The sequence below is a fragment of the Vicugna pacos genome, chromosome 9 (assembly GCF_048564905.1).
Source record: "Vicugna pacos chromosome 9, VicPac4, whole genome shotgun sequence".
In the NCBI taxonomy this organism is placed as follows: Eukaryota; Metazoa; Chordata; class Mammalia; order Artiodactyla; family Camelidae; genus Vicugna; species Vicugna pacos.
Window position 1 is genome coordinate 47737484 of NC_132995.1, and position 14899 is coordinate 47752382.

Consider the following 14899-nt stretch of genomic DNA (forward strand, 5'->3'; position numbering starts at 1 on the left):
AAGTAGATAAATGACAAGGACCTACTGTATAGGATAGGGAACTATATTTAATGGCTTGTAATAACCTATAATGATTCTTTTCTGAAAAAAATATATAATATATATACATAAAATTAAATCACTTTGCTATATGCCTGAATCTAACATAGCCTTGTAAATTAACTATATTTCAGTAAAAATTGAAAAAAAAACAAACTTAACTCTGCTTTCCACCTAGCAGACTGAAGCTGTCTGATGTTAGAAATCCATTGCCTTCTATTTGCACAGACTATGGAGTCTTCTTATATTCTCCCAGGTCCTGATGCTTGCTTGAAGTTTCTCGATCCAGGGACACTGTCCCCCTGGGGCATTAGCTGACTTGTTGGCTGTCCTCCCTCACAGGTAAGATCTGAATGTACTTTGCCTGTAGGTTTCTCCCTGAGGTCAGCTGAAGTTGAAGGAACCTTCTCGACTCTACAGATGATCACCCTCCCCCAAAGCTGCAACACCAAGTTTCTAAATGTCTCATGTCTAGATCCTATCCTTCTAAATAAGTATTTCAGCAACTGCATAAGTTTATTCTCTGACTCTCCATCCTGGATAAACCACTTCTCAAACCAGCTGCACTCACTAGTGACTTTCAACTAAACACCTAAAATAATTTAAAATACAAGATAAGGTGAGACAATTAATTACTAAAAAAATCACAGAGGGGTTTATCCTATTATAATACAGTATCATTGCCTAATAAAGTCATGGGGGAGGAGTGGGGCTATCAGCTCCAAGGCTGGGTGTTCCTGGTTTTCTGGTTCCACTTGCCGTTTCAGCATCTCTCTCTGAGGTTAGTTTGTGTTATTGCACATGAGACTGTCCCACAGAGAAGGCACTCACTCCCCACCAAGTCTACTCTCAGTTCTAAGGGAAGCATCTTTTCTACAATTCTTGATTACAGAAGGGGAGGAGGTACCAGAATTCACTTTCTTCTCACAACTTTCACATGGTCCTGCCCATCCTTAAACTAGCATCATTCTACCATCGACTTCTTGTCTTCATTCTCAGATGTTTACAGAGAAAGAGAGAGAGGAAGGGGGGAGAGAGAAGGGGAGAGAGGGAGAGACTGAAAAAAAAAACCAGATTTCATAGAAAAGTTTGTGTATCATCTTGGAGGGGAACAGGAGAAGGCCAAAGATATAAACGATTGAACCAAAGAGCAGGATAAGTGATCTTCATCAGTGATATTCTCTCTGCTTCTGAACCTTTTCTTTTTTTAAACCTTTCTGAGCAATAAGGAAATATTTCCTGAAATAACAAAATAAATATTATACTCTGCCCTATGGCACCCTTTCATATTTATTCCAATTCTATGAATTGGATAAAATTGAAAATTAAAGCTGATTCCAAAAACTGGACAGCAGCATGTAAAACAATGAAGCTAGAACACACCCTTACACCATATACAAAAATCAACTCAAAATGGATTAAAGACTTAAACATAAGACAAGATACAATAAACCTCCTAGAGGAAAACATAGGCAAAACATTATCTGACATACATTTCAAAAATTTTCTCCTAGAAGAAATAAAAGCAAGAAAAAACAAATGGGACCTAATGAAACTTACAAGCTTCTGCAGAGCAAAGGAAACCAGAAATAAAACAAGAAGAAAACCTACGGAATGGGAGAAAATTTTTGCAAGTGAAACCGACAAAGGCTTGATCTCCAAAATATATAAGCAGCTCATACGACTCAATAAGAAAAAAATAAACAACCCAATCCAAAAATGGGCAGAAGACCTAAACAAGCAATTCTCCAAGGAAGACATACAAATGATCAAAAAGCACATGAAAAAATGCTCAATATCACTAATTATCAGAGAAATGCAAATCAAAACTACAATGAGGTATCACCTCACACCAGTCAGAATGGCCGTCATTCAAAAATCCACAAATGACAAATGCTGGAGAGGCTGTGGAGAAAGGGGAACCCTCCTACACTGCTGGTGGGAATGCAGTTTGGTGCAGCCACTATGGAAAACAGTGTGGAGATTCCTCAAAAGACTAGGAATAGACTTACCATATGACCCAGGAATCCCACTCCTGGGCTTGTATCCAGAAGGAAATCTACTTCAGGATGACACCTGCACTCCAATGTTCATAGCACTATTTACAATAGCCAAAACATGGAAACAGCCTAAAGTCCATCAATAGGTGACTGGATAAAGAAGATGTGGTATGTTTGTACAATGGAATACTACTCAGCCATAAAAACTGACAACATGACGCCATTTGCAGCAACATGGATGCTCCTAGAGAATGTCATTCTAAGTGAAGTAAGCCAGAAAGAGAAAGAAAAATACCATATGAGATCGCTCATATGTGGAATCTAAAGACTCATGGACAGAGAATACAGACTTGTGGTTACCAGGGGGGTAGAGGGTGGGAAGGGATAGACTGGGAGTTCAAAATTGTAGAACAGATAAACAAGATTACACTGTATAGCACAGGGAAATATACACAAAATGTTATGATAAATCACAGAGAAAAAAATGTGACAATGAGTGTGTATATGTCCATGAATGACTGAAAAATTGTGCTGAACACTGGAATTTGACACAACATTGTAAAATGATTATAAATCAATAAAAATTGTTAAAAAAAAAAAAGCTGATTCCAAAGGAAGCGCTGATCACTACTCTGAAACATCAAGTGCAGAACATCTATGGTCCTGCAGCTAGACGTGACATTTAAAATCATTTGGCAAGAATTTCCAAAAGCCCAGTGAATCCTGCCGCAAACATACCTCAGTCTAACTGGAAAATAAACACTTGCCCGGTTGTGGAAAAGGGGGAACGAGGAAATCCTATGGTTCCATGGAAGGCAAACTGAGATTATCTTACACTGGACACCAGCAGGGGGTAGCGTATGTTATGAAAAATTTCTCAGCCAAATAACCCATACCGTTTGCACGGCATGGATAGTAAATGAAGAGGGCTCTCTCGAGCCAATCCTGGCCAGCTTTGCGATCTTGGGGAAGAGGTTTCACTTCTCCATCAATCAGTTTCATCAACTATTAAAAAATGGGCCTAATTATATTTGCCTCCCAGGAGTGTGGTGAGCATTGAGCAAGGTCATGTGTATCAATGAGCTCACTTCGTCCCTGGCATATAGATAGGTGCTTAATGAACAGGAGGTTTTTTTTTTTTCCCTCTTAATTTGAGACTATCTCACACTTCTGTTTGAAAAGAGCTCTGATTTTTAACTACAAATATTACTGCAGCCAACTTGTGGGCTGGGATGAGAGCGCCAACAAGAACTCCAATCAGACTTCTCATCACATACTCATCAGCTTTGCACAGCCGGCAGCCAGTCAGATGTGGAATTTTAATTTTCCGAGACTCAGAAGAGGGGAGTTGTTTTTACCTCATGCAATTGTGTGAGCAGAAAATAAACATGGTAAAACACCTGGCCCTCTACACATGGACTCGGGGCACGTGGGTGTCTGGGCGTGTCCTGTTCAAGAGACTGTTGCCAGCCACTGAGTCATGAGGCGCTTCTCCTAAATCGTATTCTAGAATTGTTGCTGTTTTCTCTCATATTTTGATTACAGCCCACCTGGAACTGATTTCTGCTTACGGTATGAGACAGGGAATTTCTAACAACTATTATTGTAAGATGAAGCCCCAGAGGATACTCAAGACTAACTCATTCTTCAGTAGACTCCTCTTGATCTGTTGGACACACTCGTGACCTTGACCCTCCAAAATTACTGATGTTCCACTGCTCTCCATCTTCCTTCCTTCCTGCTGCCTCTGTTGATTCTCTTTCCTATTCTTCGAGCCAGTTCCCACTATGAGCAGACACATCCAGTTAGGGAAAGAGATTGCCCATTTGTCTTCTGGAAGCCTGCATCCTTCATAAAGGATGGTCTTGGAGAATCTTTAAAGGGCTGGAGTGTAGGTGGAATTCACAGTGGGAAGAGCCACATGAACCCCACCCCTCCTCCTAATCTTCTGTTTATGTAGGCTTGGCAGGGAAGGAGACATCTTGGAGACTTCTGTGAAAATCTGGCAACTAGAAAATTTCCACCAATCAACCTCCCAACACATCAGGGTGGGCAGGCAGAGGAGAAAGGACAATACAAAGAGGAAACCGGGGTCCCAACTTAGATGGTGCCCACTTGACAACTTTCCCAAGCCTTTACCAGCTCAAGTACTTAAAGAAATGAGGAGTCCTGGTGCTCCCTGCAGTACAGAGTACCTGGTACCCAGGAAGGCATCAGTGATTCAGACTGCGACCTTCAGGGTGCACATCTTACAGGGGACTCTCCATCAGCCTCGAAAATAAAAAAAATAACATTCTCACAGCTGAACAGCTGGCGATAATGTTCATTAAAAACAACTAAAGCAGCCTGTGTGTTGTCAAAGAGCCACATGGCACCTGGAAAAATAGCATTCTTGTATTTTAGGGGGGAAAAAAAACAAAAGCTAAAAGGAAAAAGAAAAAGAAAAGGAACTCTTCTATCTCAAAAGACACAGATTTCCCAATTCTGAGCATGTGAATTACAGCCAACTTACAAAGTCCTTTGAAATTAACAGGTTATATTGGAAGAACTGACACAGTCTTATCTGAAAGGGAACAAGAACAGCCCCGTTACGATGAAAAAGCAAAACAAAAAAAGTTCTAAAGCATGCTGAGGCCTGAGACAAAGAAAAATTAAGGTGTTTGCATAATAATGTCCCAGAATAAGCCCTTCATATATTTCTGTGACGAACTTGGATTAGGGACTAGCAAGTCAGATTTCCTTGCGTGGTAGAACACATAACATGGGGATTTTAGAGCTGTGGGTGGCTGGCATATTTACTAAGAGGCAGAAAAAGTTCAGGGCTAAGAAATAAGAATAATGAACATATTACAGAGAGAAGTATAAGTAGGGGCCGGAGATGGACAGAAAAAGAGATGTCAGGATCTTTCTGATTTCAGAGTCCATTGCTCCTGAAGTCCAGCTGCTCCCCATCCTATGTGCCATGAGGTATCCTTAATTGATGTCATAGCCACCTTCCAAATGAGCTGCCTGGAGGTAGATTCTCTTACTTTCAACCCAGAATGCTAACAACTACAGCAAGTGTGAGAAAACGGGCAAATGAGTCGGGAGGCTGTTTTCTACACACAGGGCTGTGACACTATGCAATACATCACTGACAAAACTCACTCTGCCCTAGGGGTGCTGACATCCTGCACTAAGTCCTTGCATATCAAGTTACACACCAGAGAAATACATCAAGCGGGATGTATTCTGCCTGCGGAGGACACAGAGGATGGACTAGAGTTGGCATCTCGAAGCAGCTGGGATGTGTGACTTAACTATTCTACTGCACTAAAGACAGCCACGTAACCTGGAGCTCGTAAGACAGTCCTGCTTTAAAACATTCTGCTAATATCAGCCTCGACATTGCCACAATCCTCCCTTAAGAATTTGTGCTCATCCTTACTCAGGATAACCTAGCTAAAACTGTTTCCCAGATTCATTCTTTCCTGTGGCCCAGTGATGATCAGAAGATTTTAATACATGCATCACAGGGCCAAACAGACAATCAATTTTCATCTGAACTCGTAAAGTGCTAACAATGTTAACATCAAGCACCATGTTGTGAATTTCACATAGTAGAAAAAATTTTTAAGTGACTTACATTTCTCTAACTATATGACCTTGAGCAAATTGCCTAAAGTCTCTGGGCTTCTGTGTACTTTTGGTTGAAACAGATTTAATATGCATTACTTCATATAATTATTGTGAATATTAAGTAAATTTACCAATATAAAGTGCTTAGTATAGAACTTGGCCCATTGAAAGTACTGAATAAACTGTTATCAGTCTTACTAGAAGGACCTGGCTGCCTCCACTGACTTAATTTCAGAGACAGGTGAACTTTCCTTTGTGCAAAAATGTTTCAGATGCCCCTCTGGCCATCAGAGATCCATCACTTTGGGTTGTCAAATAATCTCTACTCTAATGCAGAAAATTCTAGTAGGAAATATGAAGTACTACCTAATAGTCATTTAAATCTTTTATAAAATATTTGTTTTCAAAGTCGATTATTTCCCCTTAATATGTTTTAATGAAAAGAAGAATGAAATTAACCATCCGACTCTTGAGAGAGGTCCAGGTTTGCAGGGTTGGCAGGGGGTGAGCTGATATCACAATGCTGCCTAATTCTCTATACTCACCTCAGAGAACAATCAGCTCCAAAATTTTAGAAAACAGATGCCACCTTATCAGGTCCATGGAGTCTTTCTGCCATCTTGTGGTCATTTTTGAGAACAGCCTCTATGTGCACATAGAAGGCATCCCACCATGGACAACGCATAAAAACTGCAGGGGCTTCCATGAGTTTGACTATTTTAGGTGCTCATAGAAGTGGAATCATGATTTCACAGGTGCACATACATGTCCAAACACATAAAGTTTTATACATTAAATATGTGCAGGTTTTGCATGTCAATTATACTTTAGTGAAGCTTTAAAAAAAAAAAAAACCACCAAGTGACTCCCAGGCATCTTCTACAGCTTACATTTTTTGGGGGCTGCCTCTGAGATCCCACGTGAGGCAGGAAGAAAAACAAAGGCCTGGATCTGCAAGGAGGATCAAACCCAGACTGGCTATTCGAAGACCGATAGCTTAGCCACTGATTCTCTGCACGGCCTCAGCCTGTCTGTCACCTCTGTTTCTCCAAACCCATTTCTCATCTATCAGATGGGTCACCCTGGCTGGTCCCTCCTTGCTAGCTCTAATAGTCTGTTGTTCTAATGTCCCTCAGATTGTAAATCTTTGTTAAAGAAGCATATCTATACCTCATTAATGAAACTAAATTGAGGAGAAATGATAACATTTAGACAGTTAACTAATTTACTAGTCCCGAGGATAACAGACTAAGGTGGGTGAGTACAATGTTTCCAACATCGTCTTCCTCTTGGAGAAACTCTTCCTTCTTAATGGCCTGATAAAGACTATATGAAACACTGATTCATTTACTCTAAAATCTGTAAGTAAAATGCAAAGAGCAGTGAAAAAGTAGCTCGTTTCTAATACTTAGATATTCCTTGGTGAATGCCAGAAAGACTTTAGTACACAGTAATCTATTCATTGGTTGGATTTATTGAACCTTGAATTTTCCATTTGCCACGACACAGCAACCAGTTTAATTCCTCCCCAAAAGGACTGCTATACTCTTTATATGTTGTTAAAGTCTTTAATTCTGCCTGCTTGTAAAATCTCTCCTTTCCCTTCCTCTCTATTTTTTCCAATAATTAAGAAAGAGAAATCTGAAAACAGTTGACTACTTAAGATCCCATTGGCTTCTCATAGCTGTCATCATTCCATCCAAACATGTGCCATGCCAGCAAAGCATTCCGGGATTGGGCCGCAGAAGAGACTTTTGTGTATTGCTTCCTCAGCATCTCTGCCTCCCACCAGCTGCATCACCCTGAATTCTCATTGGAAAATTACCCCCCTGCTACGGCTTGAATAGTCTTGACCTCACTTCCAAGACTAGAGTGAATGTGTATTGCCATAGACCCCTCTAAATGACTCTTCTCCTGGCCACAGTGATTGGTTCAGGGTGAACACATGACCAACCTGAGTCAATGATCAATGAAATTTCTGCAAAGACTTCTGAAAAATAGGCTCTTTCCAATCCCTTCTGGACATGAGCAGGACATATATAGCCAAAGATGTTGCTGGAACCATCTTGGAACCAGAGGGGAGAGACTACTAGAAATTGGACTAAGCACCAAAGAAGAGCGAGAAATGAAGAAACTGAATCCTGCTCAGCTCACTGGAGCCCTGGATCAAGCCTCACCTGAAACTAGTCTTTCCCTTTCTCTTCTATTAGCCAATAAAGCTCATTTATTACTTAAGGCAGTTTGAGTTGGGTTTTCTGCCTTTTGAAATAATAGTAATAGTCATAACTCACACAGGTCCCATGCAAACTTTTCATATACTTTGCATTAGTTCTCAGAGACTCCTTTCTTCCGGTCTCACCAGACCAAAGGGGAATATTCAGGAAGAAGGGACAGTGTGGGTGCAGGCCCAGCAGTGCTTATCAGGTTCTGGGGTTGCCACGTTGGTCATTAATAATTGGACCTGAACATGGGGAGAAGTCAGAGGCCAGGGGGACCCCAACGGGATGGACCTGAGTCACTTCTGGACTGTTACAGCCATTAACTAAGACGAGAAACAAGTTTGGGGGAAGGAGACCAAGTTCAGTTTAGAACAATTTTGAGTTTGAGAATTATCCTACCCAGCTGCACAAGCTGTTGACCTGTCTACCATCCCTGGGAAACTAGCAGGTCCTTCAAGGCATAGGCTGTGTGTTCTTCATCTTCAATTTAGTCTGCAGAAGACCCCAAGGATGGTGTTCAACTAATGAAGAAACAAACAACCTAAAGTTACATGATCCAAAAATAATTAGAGAATAATTAAGTCCCGGTCTCTTCTGTGGGTCTGATGATTAACTTTGTGAAAAATTCTGAAAAGTTCTGTGATGCCTGCTGGTGGGAATGAGAGTCTGCCAGTGGGAGGTGGGAGCGCTGAAGCTGTCCTGTGAAGATGCAGGTGGAGGAAGGGGAGTAGGGCGTTCTAGGCTGGGAGAGGGGCTTGGGGAAAGACGCTCCCGCATCCCTCTCTGACTGGGAACTACCATCACAGTGTGCACATTGACATCACTTTTGCAGATAAGTGGAGAGAGGGCCAGAGGGAAGCAACCAAATAAGGGATCCCATCTCACCTGACAACTGGGACCCATCACCATGATCAGAAAAGCGGAGGGCACCAGGAAGGGGCTGTGCTTGGAGAAATAGGTCACAGGAAATTAAACAAACAAACAAAAAAGGTTCTTAACTGCAGCCTTCTACCTCCTTCCGCTGAGTCGGGAGACCATGTGGTGTGCCTCTATTGAATTCCAAGGAATAGGAAATGAGGCAGCTGGTGCTGATGTTTTTTTCTGATTATATACAAGATGGAGAGAAAGGAGGGGAGACGCAGAGCCATTCTGGTAAACAAATCCAGAAGCTAATTACATTGTGTTGTTGCCTCTTTCCCTCCATAGGAATTTTCCAGAGGAAGAGTTACAGAGAAAATTGCTATTTAAAGAAAAGGAAGAGTCTAACTCCCATAATTGTTTCCAATTTAAGAAAAACATCTTCAAAAGGACAGTATCACTTCTAAGCTAGTTGTTCTGTATGCATTTTAGAAAGAAAATGTGGCACAACCTAAAGCAGCTTTCTGTCAGCTACGGGGGATTTGCATGAGAATGATCAAAGGGGCCCTTTTCCCTCTCTCTGAGATCTATAAACTCTTATCAGTCTCCTCTTAAAAGGCTCTCTGGGTGCAGGCAGTCACTCTTCTATCATAACTGTTTACACTTACAGGCAATATAACTCTCATGGCTGGTTTTATGAATTTCTTAGCTGTGTGCAAGGAAGTGCTTTGAAACATTAGAAAATCCATTCAAATCTTATTTAACTGGCAGCAGGTGACTTGGAAATGATTTTGTGCTGCTTCTTGTTTTCTAATTCTGTGAAGAGTGATGATGCCAACTGGCTTTATGACTTCCACAGGGAGAGGGGTCTGGGATGGAGGGACATCTGAAGACAGGCACTCACCCACCATCACTATGCAATTTACACCTGCGGCGTTTTTGGTGACCAGGTTAGATTACCCCAGAAGAATAATGAGATGATTGTGGCCTTTTATTCTAGAAATTTGCTCATGTTTTTGCATGAGTAGAAGTGGTGTGGAACAGCGAATGAGGCATGGAATTGGGTGCCATGAAATCTGAGATGCAAATTCTAGTTTGGCTTAAATAAATAATTTAACCTCTTATAAAGCTTCTGTTAACCTTGTCCAAAAATATGATAGTTACATCCATTCCAAAAAAGTACTGAGGATTCGATGAGATGATATACACCAAATATCTCCTACACAAATACACAGTACCAGCTCAATAAACTGGTTCAGTGGCGGTGGTGGTAGGAGGTGCTGCTAGTAGTGGTATTATTTTTGAGCTTTAAATATTCATCCGATAGAGGAAAACATTTAAGTAGGACAGTCCAACTCAAGTTATTCATGATGATTGCAAAGGATTACAGTAGGAGCAATTAATATCGTAAATAAGTAATATGAAATTGACATTTTTCATTGTAGGAAATGATTATTTTATTAAAACTAATATATGCTCATTTTCAAACATTTAAATGCTACAACTACAAAGTGGGGAATAAAAGACCCTTATTGTTTTATACCTTCCTGCTCTGATATATAGTGATTATCCTTTCAAATTTATTTTTATGTACATATAAAAATAGTGCCAGAATGAAATAATGGACTTTTCACTCAACACTAAGACTGGATCTGGATGAAGCGTGGACATTTTAACTCTAGAGTCTTGTCTTTGGGATGAAGCCCATTGGGAATTTAAGATTTTTTATTCAGTTTGTAAGCCAATAGCAAACTAGGCTTTTGGATTACTCTAACAGACTGGGAGTGAGTTGTCTACTACCGAGTAAGATTCTAAAAACATCAATATTTCCTGTTGGACTCCTTCCTAGGAAAGTAATGACTTTTATTGAAGGATAATTTCAAAAAGCTAAAAACATGACACATATAAACATCCAATAAAGACATGTCAATGATATAATTCAATATATATTTAATAAATTAAGGAATCAAATGAATGGTACACTTGGTTCAAAGGAGAATTCAAGGAATAGAAATTTAAATAGTCATTCAATGGAATGCTGAAATGAATTTATTAATAGATACAAAATCAGTTAATGCTCCTCAGGGCCAAAAACTGAAATCTTTGGAGTTTAGATTTCTGATCAGACAGAAATCTAAAACTTAACACATAAAATCATAGTATCAATGCTCCATCAAATAATAAGGAACAAAGGTAAACACAGGTGCATTCTCTTAGATAATTAAATAATCCTTGGATGAGCCCTTTCAGTGATGACCTAGTATGACTTTGAAAGGACATATCATCTTTTGCTTTATTTCAAAGTTTTGGATGTTAATCATTCTTAATACTTATTTAAGCTTGTTCTTGTTTGTTATGGTCGTGTGTCCCTATTATCTTTTGACTCACAAAACCTTTTCACCCGTGTCTTTGATTTCCTTTACATATTATATATATATATATATAAAATATAAAATATATATATAAAACTTTAATATATAAAATTTTAATTTAAAAAATCTTAAATTTCCTTCACTTGCTCTTTTTATCCTATAGACACATGAAATGGCAACAGTGAGACTGGTTCCTTGTCATCAACCAGGTCAATTCTATTTCCCATTCTAGAGCCAATTCCATCAAAACAGAGTGATTAACTATTAAAGAATCCTGTTCTATTACTACTTTTTTAAAATTTCTATTACGTATTTCTCTCAATTTCAAGCCTAGAATAAATTCTTTTCATGCTCTATCCCACCCTCAAGACGACATAAGGTGTCCCTTATGTGTCCTAATGCACTTGTCACACTATTGTGATACATTTCCACCACCAACACATTTTCCTATTAACTTGGAATCCTTAACTGTCTTTGTCCCCTGTTTCCTCAGGGCCTGGCTTATATTAGACACTCAGTAAATAACATTTGAATCAAGGAACAATGTTTGGACACTATTCTTACGGTCAATGGAGCAAATGTAAAAATTAAAATTAAGAATTAATTCAAAAACCTCCTTCCTCATCTTTCCCTCATAGTTTTGTTAGTTATTCTACCAAACTTTCTTTGTCCCTCAACTTAAACATCATAAAACTCTCCATCTTGTAATCTATTAACCAGCACTTTTGCCTTTACTCAGATTATTTACTCTTCTTTAGGGGACAGAGCAAAATGGTCAATTTCTGAGTTTCCAAACTCAAAGTTGAGCTTAGTTTTTCAAAGCCAGCTTTACTGAATGTAAACAGAGACTTAATTTTACTTTCTATTCAAAAGCCATAAAAGGGATTTTTTCCCCTTAAGAGCAAAAACCATTTAGCATGCCACTCTAATTTTTTAGAAAAGAACTGAATCAAAAAGAGTTTCTTACCATAAAGCAATTTCAAGGTGAAACTAAGACTAACTCCTGATGCCCAAACTAGTGGATGAAACATGAGATGCTACAGTGACAAATGGGTCTGTGTTGCCCAGCCAGTGTGTCCCTGTCTAGCCCTGTCCAACTTTGCTCCGAGATACATGGTAGATGATGGAGCAGATACACAGAAGGACAAACGATGGTTAGATAATACTTGCTGTACCTATGAGTTGATCAAGGACCAAGGATCATTAGATGAGCCAGGAATCATATTTAAACCACTGGTCAATCTCCTATCCCCGTAATGAGAGCTGAAAGATACTAGAGGGCTGAAATAGCAAAGGCAGCTTAATCTTATTATTGTCATTGTTGGCGGGCAACACAGTGAATATTCACTGCAAAACTATTAATGCTTCTGCGCTCTCCTCTACTAAGTAAGGTCAGCCCCTATCCCCATCTGCCAGGTCTTAAAAACGGTGACCAAGCAAGAAGGAGCACTTTTTCTAGTTCAGCTGGGGCAATCAGAAGTGGGGTCTCTTCTTTTCTGCAGGAACTCTCCAATGCTGTAGAGGTCAATAATTAATAAGCAGCACTTGTGGAAGAAGAGAGCCTTGATTTTTAGCATTTGCCAGTTTCCATGGTATACTTTCATCATCCCATCGCCAATTTCAAGCTACTAATAATTTAACTGCATTACATTCTATAATATTACATGAATTATAGATGTTAGATACTTCAGCATCCTCTTCAGTATTTTGTACGTAAAAATAAAAATACTAAGTATTTAGAAGACACGGGCAATACTATCAACTACCATGACCTACTGGAAGACCACAGCTCATTTGCCAAACAGCAGCAGAATACTATTTTTTTTTCAATTGCAAATGGAACATTCTCCAGTGCAGATGATATGCTGTGATATAAAATAATCCTTCAAAGGATTCAAATCAGACAGACTGTGTTCTCTGACCAGAAAAGATTGCATTTATAACAGAAGTTATTCAGAAATCTCCAGATATTTAGGAATTAAACAGGATACTTTCAAACAACCCATGGGTAAAACAGGAAATCTCATAGGGAATTGTAATATATTTTGAATTCAATAAAAATTAAGCCAAAACATTTCAAATTGTGTGGGACAGAGCTAGAAGACTGTTTAGAATATAATTTATATCTTTAAATGCTTCTATTAAAAAAGAAGAAAGGTCTTACATTAACAACCTAAGCTTCCACCTTAAGATGTTGGGAAAAAACTACATGTTATACCAAAACTCAGGAGAAGAAAGAAAATAAGTATGAAAGAAAATAAATAGAAAAATAGAGAATATCAAAAAGGCAATCAAACTAACAACTCAGTAGGTATGTTAATTAACGAAAAATGAGAAAATGTGCTGATTATCATTTTCTGGAATGATAAGGAACATAACTGCAGATTTCACTTCCACAAAAGTACAATAAGGAAATATTATAAAGAACTTTATGCTAGTCTGAAAGCTTAGGTGAACTGGATAAATTCCTTGAAAGATAAAAATATCCAAAATACATGCAAGAATAAATAGAAAATTTCAATAGCACCGTACCAACTAAACTAACTTTATATACTAAATTTTTCTTACAATCAAAAATACTGTTTCACTGGTTAATTCTAACAAACACTAAGGAAAAAAAACAATGCATTCATTCACAAACTCTTTAAGAAAACAGAGGTAAAATAAATCTTTTCCTAAACTATTTTATCAGTGAAAAATTGTTCTGACACTTAAAAATATATCAAAAAAAACAAAACAAAAACAAAAACTCTAACATCAATATTCCTCATGAACATGCACACATATTCCACAAGAAAATATTAGCAAACCAAATCCAGCAATATGTGACTAATTGGGATTTAGGCACCAAAAGCCAAGTTGGTTTATCTTTAGGAAAACTAAATAATGTAATTTATTACATTAACCAAATAAATGGTTAAAGAAAACCTATTTAATTATGTAAGTAGATGGAGCACAAAACATCTGGCAAAATTCAACAATCATTCTCTCAGCAACATACCAACAGACGAGAACATTATTAACCCTACAACTAACATCATGCTTTTTAATTATGAAAGACTGAATGACTTCCCCTTAAGATCAGCAACAGGGTAAAGATTTCTGGTTTTACCTCTTCATTATTCATTGTAACCAAAGTCCTAGTCAGTATATAAGGGAACTTTAGCAAAAAAAAAAAAAAGTCATAGTTATTGCGAAGGAATAAGAAAAACTGTCTTTATTCATAGATGACATATTCTTACATGTAAAATTTCTTAAATCATTTTTTAAAAAAGCTATTATAACTGATAAGTGAATTTAGCTAGGTTGCGGGGACCAGAACAATGTACAAAATTCACCTGTACTTCTATATGACAGAAACAATTACAAATGGGAATCTAAAAGTAATACTTACCATAGTAGCAAAAATATAAGAGCAAATTTAACATAATACGTACTAGATTCAACACTGTAAGTACCAAAAATGGCAGAGAGAAATTTAAAATGATGTATTAAATGTAGAGATATAAAATGATCATGGATTGGAAGACTCCATATTAATGTCAGTTTTTCTTAAAGTTGTCTCTAGACTCAAATCGATCCCAACCTAAAGCCCAATAGGCATTTTAGTAGACATTGACAAGCGGTATCTGAAATGTATATGCACTAGGCTTTATATGCAACGGAAATAGCCAAGATAGCTTTGAAGAAAGATCACATTTGAAAGAATTACACTACCAAATTTCAGGTGTTTCATAAAGCTACAGTAACAAAAATATAGTATTTAGCATAAGAATAGATATACAGATATACA

The 14899-nt window shown here is 38.2% G+C and overlaps 1 protein-coding gene across 13 annotated transcripts in view; it reads right to left on the reverse strand.

Moving 5' to 3' along the window:
* LOC116281933 (uncharacterized) overlaps positions 1-14899 on the reverse strand; it is a 207957-nt gene that overhangs the window by 160495 nt on the left and 32563 nt on the right. The gene's annotated exons all lie outside the window — the stretch shown is intronic.